Source organism: Bos indicus, chromosome 9, assembly GCF_029378745.1.
Source record: "Bos indicus isolate NIAB-ARS_2022 breed Sahiwal x Tharparkar chromosome 9, NIAB-ARS_B.indTharparkar_mat_pri_1.0, whole genome shotgun sequence".
Lineage (NCBI taxonomy): Eukaryota > Metazoa > Chordata > Mammalia > Artiodactyla > Bovidae > Bos > Bos indicus.
The window spans coordinates 80,827,012-80,842,953 of record NC_091768.1 but is presented as its reverse complement, the minus strand read 5'-3'; the positions used below and the strand labels follow the sequence as shown (position 1 = coordinate 80,842,953).

General features: G+C 42.7%; 1 protein-coding gene and 1 long non-coding RNA gene across 3 annotated transcripts in view; one reads left to right on the top strand and one right to left on the bottom strand.

The window, feature by feature from the left end:
* Positions 1-15,942, bottom strand: part of AIG1 (androgen induced 1) — a 272,202-nt gene that overhangs the window by 87,732 nt on the left and 168,528 nt on the right. The gene's annotated exons all lie outside the window — the stretch shown is intronic.
* Positions 9,449-14,102, top strand: LOC139184942 (uncharacterized). Its single transcript, XR_011568513.1, has 3 exons — positions 9,449-9,765; positions 11,690-11,755; positions 13,805-14,102. It is a non-coding gene; the product is annotated as an uncharacterized lncRNA (long non-coding RNA).

Here is a 15,942-nt window from a genome sequence, read left to right as displayed (position 1 = left end):
AGTCTCCTTCCTCCACTGTCCTGCATCAGTACTTTAATAATACCTATGTCATCAAGTAAAATGTACAGGTTGATCTGGGGTGACTTAACATCAGATACCTTGAAAGATGAGACCTCACCTGGTCAAAAGATTCCTGGCATTTTGGAATCTAGGATACTTTATCTGCTTATTTATAACTGGGAGGTCATTCAAAGAGAGAGAAGACTAAGGCACCAAGCAAGTATATAATTATTGGGATGCACCCTGTCAATTCCAAAAGTGCATGACTTTCTTACTTTCTTTTTGAAATGCCTATCAGTGCTGTTTGCACAATTTCACTTAGCATTCCGAGAACATCACTCCTGATGACCCATTCTGGAATGATTTGGCTTTTATTACCTTCTTGCATTGCCTTAGATAAACCATGGGTGTCCAAGCTAGAATTCCAGTTCTGCACTCAGTAAGGCTTTAGCATCTATGTATGTGACTGTGAATGTTCCCACACAATCAACTGATTGTTTATCACAAAGACTGAAAAGAAGCTGGAATGAAGATTTCTGTAAACGGAAGAGAATAAATTTATACAAGCCCCATGGGGTAATGAAAACACCCACTAGTCTGGTCTCAGGGACCAACTCTATCTGCCAACAAACTCTATGTAGATCTAGAATGGAAATAACCTTGGCAGAACCCCAGACCTCCAGTGGGTCACCCATCCAGGGCATCAGATTGGAGTCAGGCTCAGTAACACTTCACCTTCCACAGACCACACACAACTCTGTGTAGGGATAGGAGACAGATCCCCTTGAAGTTTCCATGAGGTTGTTGGGGGCACAAATTCTCAGTCATCATGTGGGATAGTCCTCTTGCTAGAGGCTAAGATGTTCCACTTCTAGGAAATAGAAGTGTTCTGTCTCCAGTTAATGGGGGCCTATGCTTATCTTTCATGGATTTTTCCAATTGAAAACAAACAAGCAAGCAACTGGTTTAGATTTATCTTCTGAGACTTGGACACATGATGACTGGGCACACAGTGCTAGGAGTCCTCTGTTCCATCCGCCCATGGAATGGGGGGCGGGGCGTTACTCAATCTGGTGGTGTGGCTGAGTAACAGCGACCTATGGTTTGGAGTCAATATAAAACCAGATAGAAATTCTGACTGTACCAGTCAGTATCTGTGAGATTAACAGCACGTGATTGCATCTCTTTTTCCCTTTATCAACTTTGGCATTTGAAAAAATGGGCATAATACTGTTTTTCTCATAAGATTGCAAAATTAAACAAAGTTACATACATAACTTGCCATATAGTGGAGATTCTAAATAGCTAACACATATGTGGAATCTAGAAAATATATGATCTTATTTGCAAAGCAGAAACGGAGACAGAGACATAGAGAACAAATATATGGATAATAAAGGGGAAAGGGGGGTGGGAGGAATCGGGTGTTTGGAATTGGAATATCAGTGACATACATACACTACTGATACTATGTATAAAATAGATAATATAAGAAAAATATATAGCACAGAAAACTCTACGTAATGCACCGTGGTGACACAAATGGGAAGGAAGTCCAGAGGGAGGGATGTATGTATATGTATAGCTGATTCATTTTGTTGTACAGTTGAGACTAACACAGCACTGCAAAGGAACTCTACTCCAAAAAAATTTAATTTAAAAACAAAAAGAAAAACCAAAACAGCATAGCCATTTTCTTAGTATTGTTATTGCTACAGACGTGTCACCATATCTTTGATGTGAGTTTGGTTACGATATACACAGGATTTTGGTGCTACTTTCTCATATTACATCCCAAACCTGCCACTCAGACAAAAATTTGTTTTCCCTTCCAGTGACTAGAATCCCTTTTTGTTATTTCTGAGACATGGCTGCTTTCTCATGGCAAAAAGCCTTGTTTCTTCTGGACTGAGGCTCACTTCTTCTCACACTGCCATTACACCCACTTGTTCTAAACTCTTCCATCTACTTTCCTTCTTGGGCTTCCCTGGTGCCTCAGTGATAAAGAATCTGTCTGCCAATGCAGGAAATTCAGGTTCGAGCCCTGGGTTGGGAAGATGCCCTAGAGAAGAACCTGGAGGGCTACAGTCCATGCAGTCACAAAGAAGAACCTGGAGGGCTACAGTCCATGCAGTCACAAAGAGTCGAACATGACTGCTGCTGCTACTGCTGTTAAGTAACTTCAGTTGTGTCCAACTCTTAGCAACCCCATGGACTGCAGCCGACCAGGCTCCCCTGTCCCTGGGATTCTCCAGGCAAGAACACTAGAGTGGGTTGCCATTTCCTTCTCCAATGCATGAAAGTGAAAAGTGAAAGTGAAGTCGCTCAGTCGTGTCCGACTCTTAGCAACCCCATAGACTGCAGCCTACCAGGCTTCTTTGTCCATGCGATTTTCCAGGCAAGAAGAGTACTGGAGTAGGGTGCCATTGCCTTCTCCAAACATGACTAGTGAGTGACTAACGACACTTTCCTTTTTACACTAGATGAAGAGATTCACTGACGGGAATAAAAACCTGGCTGTGTGACTTTGAGATATTGCTTAAATGATCTGTGCTTTAGTTTCCTCATTTATGAAATAGGAAGGATAGCAGAACCTACCTCATAAGATTGTCATGAGGAATTTGTTTGTAAATACTTGAAGTGAAAAGTTTTCTGATTAATTCACTTCTTGACGTTTTTTCCTGCTTTTCTCATGAATCTAGACTTACCCCTTTTCTCTTTCCCCACCATTCTAAACCCTAGCTTTCCTGCAAAGCTAAGTTCAGTCAGAGGAGAAATTCTTTTCCCAGAGCTGAAGGTAACTTTACCTTGTCTCTCTTTAATAGATGAAGGAATCAAGGGAGGGAGAAGTTCAAAGATTTTTCCAGAACATATATTGACTGAGTGCCAGAACCTAGTTCTTCTGATTCCTAATCCTGGAATTGTAACTCCCTGAGAGTTCTGCTATATGGGAAATAACTCTGAGTGAAATACGTTGAGGGATCGTATCATTTTTGATTTTATAGGCCCAGTCTCTAGCATAGTGACTATACACCAAAGGTTTGTTAAATAAATAAATGCAGCCGCAAGTATATCATAAGCTCCATGAGATGACTTTTCCATAATTGGCCCCTCAGGACCCAGGATGGTGCATGGCACACAGTAGATGCTCAATAAAACATTTGAGTAGATGAATGAAATTGCTAATGAATGTGATGCCATCTTTAAGGAATGAGGCAAGACCTCCCTGGCGGTTCAGTAGTAAAAAATCCACCTGCCAATGCAGGGGGCATGAGTTTGATCCCTGGTCTGGGAAGATTCCACGTGTCCTGGAGCAACTAAGCCAATGAATGCACTACAACTACTCAGCCTGTGCCCTAGAGCCTGGGAACTGCAGCTACTGAACCCAGGTGCCCCAACTACTGAAGTCTGTGTGCTCTAGAGCCCGTACTCCACAAGAGAAGCCACTGCAATGAGAAGGTCATGCAGGGCAATGAAGACCCAGCACAGCCGAAAATAAATAAATAACATAAAAACAGAGTGAGGGGTTAACTAGTCAAAGGCACTGAAATTCAAAGCATTAGATACTTAAAATCAAGAACGGGGCGGTACACACAAAAAGTTAAACTCTTGCACTCAGGAGCTAGTGGGTGGGGTTTAGATTTCAGCATGGTCACTAACTAGCAGAACAGTCATGGACAAGTTACATCACCTGTCTGAGCCTCAACTTCCTTACAGGCAGAAGCAGAAATAGGAACAGTATCTCTATCATGTTTTTGTTTTTTCCTGAGGATAAAATGGAATCATGTGAACATGAAAGATGTAGCATGGTGCCTGGAATGTAGAAAAACATTAATACATATTCACTATTATTATTGTCTATGCTTTTGGTGAAAATAACATTGCTTAAAGAGGTGTGACAAAGCAATATAGTTTAGTACAGACAAAGCAGCGCCATTCGGGTTGACTTGATGCAAATGGGTTATAATGAGGGCGTGCTTTTTTTGGTGTAGGTACCTCATTTTATTTACAGTTTGAAGAGGGAGAAAGCTAAGCAGATGGCCTGGTGACACAAAGGGCTGCAGCCTACTGTTGCTGGAGCTTGTAGAAATGGAACCCCATGGCTGCCAGCTTGGACGAACTTCAAACAAGTCCCACAAAAAGCGTAACTCACCCAAGAGGGGGTGAGGAACTTGGTGTGAGGCTCTCGAAAGTGCAAAGAACACGATCATTACGCTCATGGCAGCTTGACTCAGCACTGGGGTCTGGCCCGAGACCGGATGGGAAGCTGGTGTCAGAAAACTGCAGTCGGACAGCGACTGCACCCCGTGGAGGGACTCCAGGGATGGAAGTCTTTGAAAACCCCTGACTCCAGAATAACGACAAATTACCAACAGATGGCGTGAGTCACGGAAGCGGAGTCCTCGTGGAGCATCTGCAAACTCACGGCCAAGGTCCTGCCCTGCTGGGCTGAACGGGCAGACGTGGTCCCGGCCCAGATGGCCACGAAGGTCACCGGGAGGGACACCAGCCATAGGGAGGGAGCTGGTACAGCCTGTAGGGCCCACAGAGGCTTGCCAGGGTCAAACACACCAAAATATCCTGGCCAGGTAAACTTGACAGTTTGGGGGGTACTTATTGGTTCAAGAAAAGAAAAATGTATCAGGGGAGGAAGGAAGGAAGATGGAGAGTCTGGGGAGGCATTTGGCAGAAAAAAAAAAAAAGCTCCTGGTCATCATTCTGGGAACTTATGGGAGACACTTTGTTTCTCACACATAGGCTTAGCTTCCAATCAGAATCGTCCTGTGGATGGATATGTCTATTTCCTGCCTATTTTCCCTGCCATTATTTTATAAAATAAAGCCAAATGCAAAACCCCATGCAAAAGTATCCAAGTAAATCATGAGAATTTTTCTCTTTCCAACAACATAGAATGCATAACGTGTGCCCGGATGCAGACATGCAATGATGAAAAGAAAATACGAAATTCTATTTTAAAAAACTCTTGCACGGAATAAAGTCCTCACGGAATTCCATCTGAAGACAAAGCCTATAATCTGGGGTGCCACCTTCTACATGTTCTACTCCATTGCCTTTTCTGTGACCATTCCCTAACCCACTTCTGCTACTTGAATTTCAGCTCCTCTAAAGTCAGCATCATATACCACCTACCTAACATTTAGTGGGTCCTCAATGAATGACTGAGGAGTGAATGGATAAATGCATGCACACAGGGCAGTGGAGTAATCATTAACTTATTTCCGCAGAAATGGCAGCGGAGTTTTTAAATTTTTTATTTTTAATTGGAGGAAAACTGCTTTACAGTATTGTGACAGTTTCTGCCATACATCAACATGAATCAGCCAGAAGTTTACATAAGTCCCCTCCCTCTTGAACCTCCTTCCCACCTCCCTCCCCATCCCACCCCGCTAGGTGGTCATAGAGCACCAGCTTTGGGTTCCCTGTATCATACAGCAAATTCCCACTGGCTCTCCATACATATACATATGTTCATGTATATGTTTCAATGCTACTCTCTCAAATCATCCCACCCTTTCCTTTCCCCACTGTGTTCAAAAGTCTGTCTCCTTTGCTGCCCTGCAAATAGAATCATCAGTATCATCTTTCTAGATTCCACATACTATGCATTAATACATTGCAGAAGTCTTTCTCTTTCTGATTTACTTCACTGTATAACAGGCTCTAAGTTCATCCACCTTATTAGAACTGATGCAAATATATTCCTTTTTATAGCTGAGTAATATTCCATTGTGTATATATAACCACAACTTCTTTATCCATAAATCTGCTGATGGACATCTAGGTTGCTTCCATGTCCTAGCTATTGTAAATAGTGCTGCCATGAACATTGGGGTACATGTGTCTTTTTCAAATCTGGTTTCCTTGGGGTATAAGGGTAGTGCTTTTGAGCTCAGCATGAACTAATCCTTTTGCCATGTTCTCAACCAATCTGATTGCAATTAATGTCATTTTTATCCCTCAACTATTAAAAGCTGTATGTATCACAGAACACTCACCCCCAGGAGTGAAAGGCCACTTTCTAAATTCATGGTTGAAGTTTTTCTGTTCTATCCAGTTATCACTGGTGTTGGTTTTGGCTCTTGAGTCTAGTTTGGTCTATTCTTCCTTGATTAAAGGATCTTAACTGGGATTTATCTGAGGAATCCTCACTTACCCCAATCAAAAAAGAACATGTGAAAACCTACCTGAAGAGAAAGGAGGATCCTGAGAGGTGACACTAGTTGGTTTAATTCTTTTTTTCCCTTCCTGTGATATTTCGCTAGCAATTAACATTCACCTTCCCCCACCATATAATGAAGAAGGAAATGGTAAACCACTCCAGTATCCTTGCGTGAAAACCCCATGGACGGAGGAGCCTGGTGGGCTGCAGTCCATGGGATCGCAAAGAGTCAGGCATGACTGAACAACTATCAGCCCACCAGTTCAGTTCAGTCCAGTCACTCAGTCATGTCTGACTCTTTGCAACCCCATGGACTGCAGAACGCCAGGCCTCCCTGTCCATTACCAACTCCTGGAACTTGCTCAAACTCATGTCCATCAAGTCAGTGATGCCATCCAACCATCTCATCCTCTGTCGTCCTCTCCTCCTCCTGCCTTCAATCGTTCCCAGCATCAGGGTCTTTTCAAATGAGTAGGTTCTTTGTATCAGGTGGCCAAAGTATTGGAGTTTCAGCTTCAGCATCAGTCCTTCCAATGAATATTCAGGACTGATTTCCTTTAGGATGGACTGGTTGGATCTCCTTGCAGTCCAAGGGACTCTCAAGAGTCTTCTCCAATACCATAGTTCAAAAGTATCAATTCTTCAGCACTCAGCTTTCTTTATAGTCAGAATCTCATATCCATATATAACTACTGGAAAAACCACAGCTCTGACTAGACGGACCTTTGTTGGCAAAGTAATGTCTCTGCTTTTTAATATGCTGTCTAGGTTGGTCAAAGGTTTTCTTCCAAAGGAGTAAGTGTCCTTTCATTTCATGGCTGCAGTCACCATCTGCAGTGATTTTGGAGCCCCCCAAAATAAAGTCTCTCACTGTTTCCACTGTTTCCCCATCTATTTGCCAAGAAGTGATGGGACCAGATGCCATGATCTTCGTTTTCTGAATGTTGAACTTCAAGCCAAATTTTTCACTCTCTTCTTTCACTTTCATCAAGAGGCTCTTTAGTTCTTTGCTTTCTGCTATAAGGGTGGTGTCATCTGCATATCTGAAGTTATTGATATTTCTCCCAGCAATCTTGATTCCAGCTTGTGCTTCATCCAGCCCAGCATTTCACATGATGTACTCTGCATGTAAGTTAAATAAGCAGGGTGACAATATACAGCCTTGACGTACTCCTTTTCCTATTTGGAGCAAGTCTGTTGTTCCGTGTCCAGTTCTAACTGTTGCTTCCTGACCTGCATATAGGTTTCTCAAGAGGCAGGTCAGGTGGTCTGGTATTCCCATCTCTTGAAGAATTTTTCAGTTTGTTGTGATCCACACAGTCAAAGGCTTTGGCATAGTCAATAAAGCAGAAGTAGATGTTTTTCTGGAACTCTCTTGCTTTTTCAATGATCCATCACCACCCCCCCCAACATAAAGACAAAACCTCCAGGTCAGCCCTCAATCAATATTTTCTTCTCTTTTGAGACAAAGTTCCTAAAAGGTCTCAGAGGCTCCAAAGCAAGTAGGACAATCTCAAGGATTTTCTCTTTTTTGGGGGAAACTCCTTAAGAATACCATCTGATTATCACTAATCACTCTAATCCACCTTTGTAAGAAGACTAGTAGGTGACAAAGCAATAGAAATAGAGTGCATGCAGTTTTCCAGAACATAACTACTCTTTCTTCTTTTTACGAGTGAGCAGAATGTGTCAAGAGATCACAAAAAGAAATCTTTTACCTTTAAAAAGGCGTATTGCCTAGTGTTTTATTTATAGTAGGAAAAACTGTCACTGTCACAGCCCAGGTTTTCCTCTCCTCCCTGTTACCCACTTCCACTAAGCCCCTGGCCACACCAGTCCCACAGGACTGGGCAGAGGTGTGCTTTAGGAGGGCTTTGGTGTTGTCAGAACATCATCCCTGTTGCTTGAGCACCATGGACAGATGCCAGGCAGGCACTGGAGCTGGCCTCCAAGAACATCCAACTCAAAATGCAGATCATTAGAAAAAGCCTGTTCTAATGATTCATTGACCTAATAAACCATGGATATGATAAAGAACAGCAGTTATTCACAACTAGTCTGGCAAGGCTGAAGAGGCTCCCCGAGCACCTAAACAGGGTTCACTCCCCTCAACCTCTGTATTATCTCCTCAATTTCCTGGGCTCCCATTTGAGCAAAATCAATCAACCACGGTCACATGATCCAAGGCCTTGGATTTGAAATTTAAGAAACTGTACATGTTAAAATTTAGGTTTAAAATATAAGATTTGAGAAACGGCTGCAGCGTCCGGCAGAGTCATTGCTATGGTCCAAACCCCAAGGTGTTATACTGAATGGAGTCAGGCAAACAAAGACAAATGCCATATGAAATCTAGAAATGGGTACAAATGAACTTACCTGCAAATCAAGAACAGAGTGACATTTGTAGAAAACAGACTTACGATTACCAGGGGGTGAGTGCTGCGCTATGCTAAGTCACTACAGTCATGTCCGACTCTTTTTAACCTCATGGACTGTAGCCCACTAAGCTCCTCTGTCCATGGAATTCTCCAGGCAAGAGTACTTTATGGGTTGCTATTTTTCTTCTCCAGGGAATCCTCCCCACCCAGGGACTGAACCTGGGTCTCTGGCATTGCAGGCAGACTCTTTACCAACTGAGCCACCAGGGGAGCTGTGGACATTAGGGATCCTTTAAAGGATTTTAAACCCGGAAGTGACACCATCAGGTTGACATTTTAGACTTCAAGAAGCTGATCTTCTAGCCTGAGAGGGAAAGGAAGGAAGGTTATTAGGATGGGGACTCTAGCGAACAGTAAGTTAAGAGAAGTTATGTGAGTTTGGAACCACATTTTTAATTACCTTTAAATAAAATAGACACTAAGTTCATGAAATATCAAGTAGAATCTGATGCCATATCATTTTCTACCTCTGAGTGAGGCTCTGTAAATGGGGGCAGGCTGCATATGAATTAGTACCACAATAAACCAGCAAAGTTCTTCCACAACTGCAGTCAAAAGTCATTTATTTCTGGGGATGCCAATCCCAGAAGCACCCAAATAATGAAACCATTATAAAAAGATTAAGAAAAAATTAACCAGTGGCATTGGCTTGATCACTTTCTGTGGAGGGTGGTTTGCAGAGATGGTGCTATCTGCTGAAATGAGAATGACAAGTTGGCGAGGCCATGGTGGCCCAGGCCATGTGAGTGACCCAATCAGTGACACCACAGTAGTCTCTCTGTGAGGCAGGGGTGGTGGCACGGGGGGTCATCTATGTGTTCTGGTGGATTTTAAGGCACTAACTTGCAAATGCGAAAGGTATATTACATCATACAATATCTTTTTTCCAACTGCCAACAAGCACCCCCTATGTATTCGGGGTAGAACTGCAGAGATGGTGGAAGAGAGCTGACAGCAGGTTGTGGGAACGCTTTGGTGGGATTCCCAACCTGGGAAACATTGCCTGTGGGATGTCTCTTTCACAGAAAGAGAAAACAAGAGGCTAGGCAAGTGGAACTCAGTTACACCATAAGCCAGTGCCAGTGCCAGAGTTAGAACTGGAGTCTCTTCAGACATATTCTGTTCTGGAGGCAAAGGTCTTCAAATGTGAGTAGTTAAGTGCCAATGGTTTTTAAGCACTTTGTTCAAATTGCAGGAAACAGAGCTGCTTTCTTCACAGTGCCTTCTCGCCAAGTCCAAGGGCACTCCTGGAGTCGGGCCTTCGCTCCGCTGGAGGTGCTGGGCCGGTGGAGGGCCATGTCCAGCTTCCTCTGGCTGAGATCACAGTTCCTCCACCTGGTTCTAACCTAGTGCTGGTGTAATCCAACCGCCAGAAATATCTCAGCCTGGTATCCTTTAAAATAGTGGCTCTTAGGGCCACAAAAGCAACTTTTGACTTTTTCCCAGGAATAAGAATTGAACTCTTAAGTTGAGAGTGAGTTGGTGTTTTTATATTTGACATGAACACATTTAAAAAAGCTGGCTCCACACCTACATAAAGAGGCAGATGAAAAGTTACCTTTGTTTTCCCTGCCTCCCAGATCACACCCATCAATTTGGTGACAATCTTTTCTATATTGGTTTTGAGTTTCCAAAAGTTCCCTGAGTCCAGAGCCCTCTGAGTCTCTCATCTGTGTAAGGAAAGGAGTTTCAGATCCCTGTGATGGCTGCCCAGACCCTTTATTGCTCCTTAGCTCTTCTCGCCTTCATGTTGGCCAATGACTGTTCAATGTTTCCACCTTCCCACATAATCTGCTGGTTCGGGTGCCAGCAAGGCTCCACTCACACCATGCACTAGAGGGCAGTCATGGTGCTCGCCACACACACAGTCCCTGCCCAGGGTCACCATCTTATCTGTCCTTGGTTGGAGGGACAGACCCTCATAGCCACATTTGGTACCACTTAACCCATGACTGAGCAACTTCACTTCACTTAACCCCACCCCTACCTTGGCCTCAAATGATTGGTGCAAGGATGACCACTTCATTCTAGAACAGTCTGCTCTGTAAACAGGCCTACTGCAAGAAGTCTTGATACAGCCTATTAGCTTCTCTCTTGGGGACCTACAGTGGTTATATTAGGTGATGGGGAAAAGTAAACAATGGGACCTAAGGATGGGGGGAGGTCTGAGTGGGAGGGGCCAAGCCCATACCCACTTTATTTGGAGTATTTCCACTCTCATCTGCTTTAAATATAAGATGCTACTTGAAGACAAGAAAGGTTTTTACTGCTTAAAAGTGTTAGCAAAATCATAAAGAAGAGAAAAAAACAGGACCACAGAAGCTTACGGAAGTTAGAAAATAGTTATCTAACAGGTGAAAGAGGAGGTAGTAGGTCCTGGGAGAAAGACAGAGCCCATTAATGTAGACCACGGACTCAAGACCCAGGCACTTCTGTTTTTCTGGGACCCCAGCTCTTCCTGGATGCCCTGGGGCCCATGCATGTGTATATTTACAGTAAACAGCCATGCCCTCCTCCACCACTCCCCCACTATCCAATCCCTTCAGGCGGCTGAGTGTTTGGTTCTGTGTCTGAAGGGCTGTTATTAAAAGAACTCCTAAAAACCCAAGAGGGTGGTCCACAATGAAAAAGATTTTAACTCAAATAGATCATAGCTCTTGGCCTATACTTAAAGGACTTGATCTCTGCATCATTTTTCAGGTATTTTAGGCCTTAAAGTTGGCCTATTTTTTGTTTTTTTTTTTTTTAGTCCCATAATCTCTGAGGTCAAAAAGTTTAGAAGTCTCCAGATCCCAGATTGGAGGACCCTTATCGGATAGCTCTCAGTGTTGCTTTTTAAAGTTCTCCTCCTGCTGCCAGGATGGAATAGGATGGAGGTGAAGGAAGGGCCTGGGGCAGAGGCACAGATACTGCTGTGACAGCTCCTTTCCACTAGTCAGCATGCTCCATGCGACAGGGCAGCGCCTGGCTTCCCTCTGTATGCCAACACCTAGCTCGGCGCCTAGCATATGGCAAGTACTGAATATATATTTACTGACAGGCTGGCTGACTAATACACATTTACCGACAGGCTGATTGACTGACTGACTCCAGGTAAGATTCCTGCTTTCTGGGACAACCCTCACAGCTCTGAGAAGTAAGTCTAGATTATCTTTCTTCAAGAGTCTTAATTCAATGGCAGAAATTCAGACAGTTAATTATTTTCCATGGGGCACTAGGTTATCTTTGGAAATAGGATGCTTGGTGGCCTGTCCTGACATCCCAGAGTCTCCTCAGAGGGAATGTGAATTAACCACTCCTTTGTAATTCCATTAATTTTTTAATGGTTACCTAAGTTAAGTAGTTTCTACATAATTTTCATAAAATTATGCAAATTCTGAGACCTAAGCATTTCAAATTCAATGAAAGTTAACTGCCTTTATTTTCATTTCTGAAAACTCATACTGAGATAAAAGTCTTGGGTAAAAATATTCACAGCAGTTGGCAGAATTACATGAGCAATTATTTAATGCAAAGAAAACGATCTCGAATTAAAAAGTTAATGGAGAATGGAATCGAGAACTGTCATTTTAAGGTAAGCTTGTACAGGTGTGACTTTTTTTCACTACACCAGAACACTTTTGTAAGTCAAACAAGTGGATAAATATCAGAATAGAAGTCAGAAACTTATGACTGAGCTCCTGTTACCACTATTCCAAAGGGTCTATTTTCAGACAAGCTACTTTCTCTTAAAGAGAATTCGAACAAAAATTTTAAAAAAATTTTTGGGTGGATAAAACCAATTCTTTCCATTCTTTAAACTACAGGTGCATGCTTTTATTGACTATAATATAGTTATACAAACAAATATGCCAAAAGAGATAGTAAAGCCACGTTACCTTAGAATAGATAAACATTTGCTTCCCAAATTGGGACAGAACAAGGAAAAAGCAAGACAAAGCTGTCCCACATATTTTGGAGTCTGGAGAGAGGCAGTCAAAAAGATTGATTTTAAGTATTTCACAATGTCCAAGTTGTAAGCAGATACCTGACTTTTACAATATGCATGTGTAAAATTTCCTTCTTTGGCCAAAAGTTTAAAAAAAAAAAATCAAATAATCTCTTTCTGGGCAAATCAGACTAAACGAATCAATATGAAGAGTCAGGGGAAAGTTATGTGCAGTTTTAGAGTCATTACTGTTACAGACTTAATGGTTTTAATCTCCCAGTTCTTAAAAAAATAGCAAAGTCAATGGGAATTTCTGCCATATAGTTTAAGGACCTTTTGACTCACTGAGGAGGCAGTGGCATTATTTAGCTATTGGCAGGGCAAAAGTGACTTTCATTCAGTCAGTTATTCATTTAAGCAGCATTTACTGAGTTCCTCTTCTGTGCAGATCATCTAAGGGAAAGAGGTCTGAACCAGATATAGCTGCTGCCTCCTCTCCCTGCCCCCTACTGTGGGATGCCTAAGGCATAAACCTTCAATACAGACAGAAAGCACCTGAGGCTCTAGAATCAGAGGAGCTGGAAGCAGAGGCATGAGGGAAGACTGGGCAGTTGGGAAGATGCTTGGGTTTGCCAAGAACCGAGTATAAATAAAGGACGGGGCTTGGGATTAAGTCTGAACAAACAGACTGGACCCCAAACAGGAAAGCTCTTCAATGCCATGCTGGGCAGTTTTACCTCCATTAGGTGGGCTGTGGGGGAAGCTGTTACAGGGTCTTGAGGCAGAGAATGGTTTAAGAGAGGCAGTTTGAGAAGATTCATCTGGTAACAGTACATAGAATACAGCAGAGGGGAGAAATGCCAATCGAGACAGCATTACTACTCTCAGAGACAGGGACTGAGGACAGCTGAGGATACAAGTGAAGGCAGATCGAGAAAACACTGAAGGAAAACGATGGGATGACGGGAAGGGCAAGGGAGCTAGTATTTATAGGGGACACACCACACGTTACTCTAACACATAATAACAACACATGACACAGGATGAACACATGTCCTGTTTTTCTTGGCACAGTCTGAGTTTATGCCTTTCTTTCTTTCTCTCTTCATTCTTCCCTTCCCTTCCTCCCTCCCTCTTTCTTTCTCTCTCATGGAATAATTATTAACAACGGCCTCTTTCATTCTCAATATGTTCTGGTTTGGATAATATGTTACACAGCCATGTTTCATATACTTTTCCTTCTTGATTCCTCAAAAGAATTCTCCGGTTTACACATGAAGAGACTGAAGATTTGAGGAGTTGCCCAAAGGCATGGAGCCAAAAAGTGGTAGAGCCTGGATTTGACCTCCGATCTACACAGTCCCCAAACCCTTGAACTTTCTCCTGTGTCACAACTTTCCTGCCCCGAATGGGCTGCAGAGGGCAGGGCGGGGGGAGGTTGATTAAAATAAACAGGGACATCAGAAAGAGTCAAATTCAGGTAAAAGATGACGTGTTCTGGTTTGGCTGTGTGGTCTTGTTAGGTCTTTAAGGTGCTGGAAGGATATGGAAGCAGTTGGAGGTATTGGCTGAAATTTGGGAACAAAATCACACTCCAGTTACAGATCTGTGAGCTTTCCAAATCAACAGATGCAGGGCCCTGGGATTGCATGACGTAGCCAAGCAGGAGACTGCAGGACAAAGGTCACAGCTCAGATGCCTGCAGGGGCCAGGCAGGTAACACGAATGTGTGAGGTTGCAGTGGCAGAAGGAGGCATTTGTGAGGATTGTCTTAATTTCTTCCAGAAAGTATTTGCAATTTTATAGAAATGATACAATCCTTAAAACAGTAGTCCATTTCTTCATTGAAGTTGGCAACTAGAGCAATTTCTAGTACTTTCATTAAAATCACAACTTATTTATAAAAAAAAAAAAACAGTAATTTTGTTAACCATAAGACTTAACAGAACAGAAAACTATAAATTGTAGTCATTCAATCTTTGTCCACAGTTTTATGCTAGGAGAGGCCTTAAATGAGAACGTTTTTTTTTTTTTTTTTCTTAAGTGCAGTTAGTCCTTTATCAGAATCACGAGCTAAATGCCAAGTATGTTAAAACAAAGTGCAGTGCATTTTTACCATCCTAAGTAAGAACCAAGCGTAACTTAAGACACTATTGTTAGGAACCTGTGAGTGGAGGTTGGGAAGAGGGTAGAGGAAGATGGGGAGAGAAGAGGCGTGGGGTTAAAGAGTAGAGCGCATTTCAAAAAGCGATATGCCAAGGTTTCAATTTACCCGTTCATTTATATTAGAAAAAGAATGATTAATAAGTTACCAGTCTTGTTATTGCTTCATACCCTTAATTCAGAGCTAACAAGCCCTGTAGCCTTCAGGGGCCTCACCAGTGGTTCTCAAACTCTTCCCAGCATGAGATTTCCCTGGACTTGTTTACTGGGAGGACTCATTACAACACAGACTGCTGGGCCACCTCTGAGGATTTCCTGATTCAGTAGCTCTGGGATGGGTCGTGAGAGTTTGCATCACGACCAGCTGCAAGGGGATGGCAATGCTGCCGGTCCGGGGACCACACTTTGAGAACCTCCGGTCTACATACCAGTGAATATGCTAGACAGAGACTGGCTGGCTTCTGCCCTTTTCAGAATTACCGTGGAGCACAAACATGCACTCAGGCTCTGTTTCTCATGGCACTCTGGAAAATGATTCAACGACATGGTTTCAAACTGAGGTCCAACTTTTTGCCTCATTGTCTGTGTTCTGAATCCAACCTAGTTTAATATTTTGGAAAATGTTACCCTTTTCTGTACTGAGCAAAGTAAATATTTTGTCAGTTGTTAAGGATGAGCTGCAGAGTAAGACCTAAAGATGTATCCAAATTCAGCAGGAAGGCTTGGAGCTGGTTCGGAACTTTCTCCAGATTGTGATTTGTAATGTATTTCAGAAGCCAGCAGAAATACCAACCACTCGATCTATTAAGAAAAGGCTGAATGAACCTTTTCACAGCACATTTTTTTTTTCCACGCCAACTCTCATTATGCTTGGCAAAAAAAAAGAGAAAGGAGAGACAAATGCTTTTCTGCCCATAGGATTTCATCTGAGTATTGTCCTCATATAAAGAACTTTATAGCAGAGTTTTAGAATCAGAAGAAATTTTTAACAATCCCTTTGCAACGGTTGAAATAACTAAGGCCCAGGAAACGTAAATGCCATTTGCCCAAGGATCAGACAGCGGTAGAACTGGAGCTGGAATTAAATTCAAAGGCTCTTGATTCCTGGGCCAGCACTTTTCTTATGACAACATACCACCTCCATGCAGACAAGTTGTAAGAAACTGATTTCAAAAACACAATACTACCAATAATGTGTTTTGCACTGCACTTTCCCTGACAACTCCTAAACT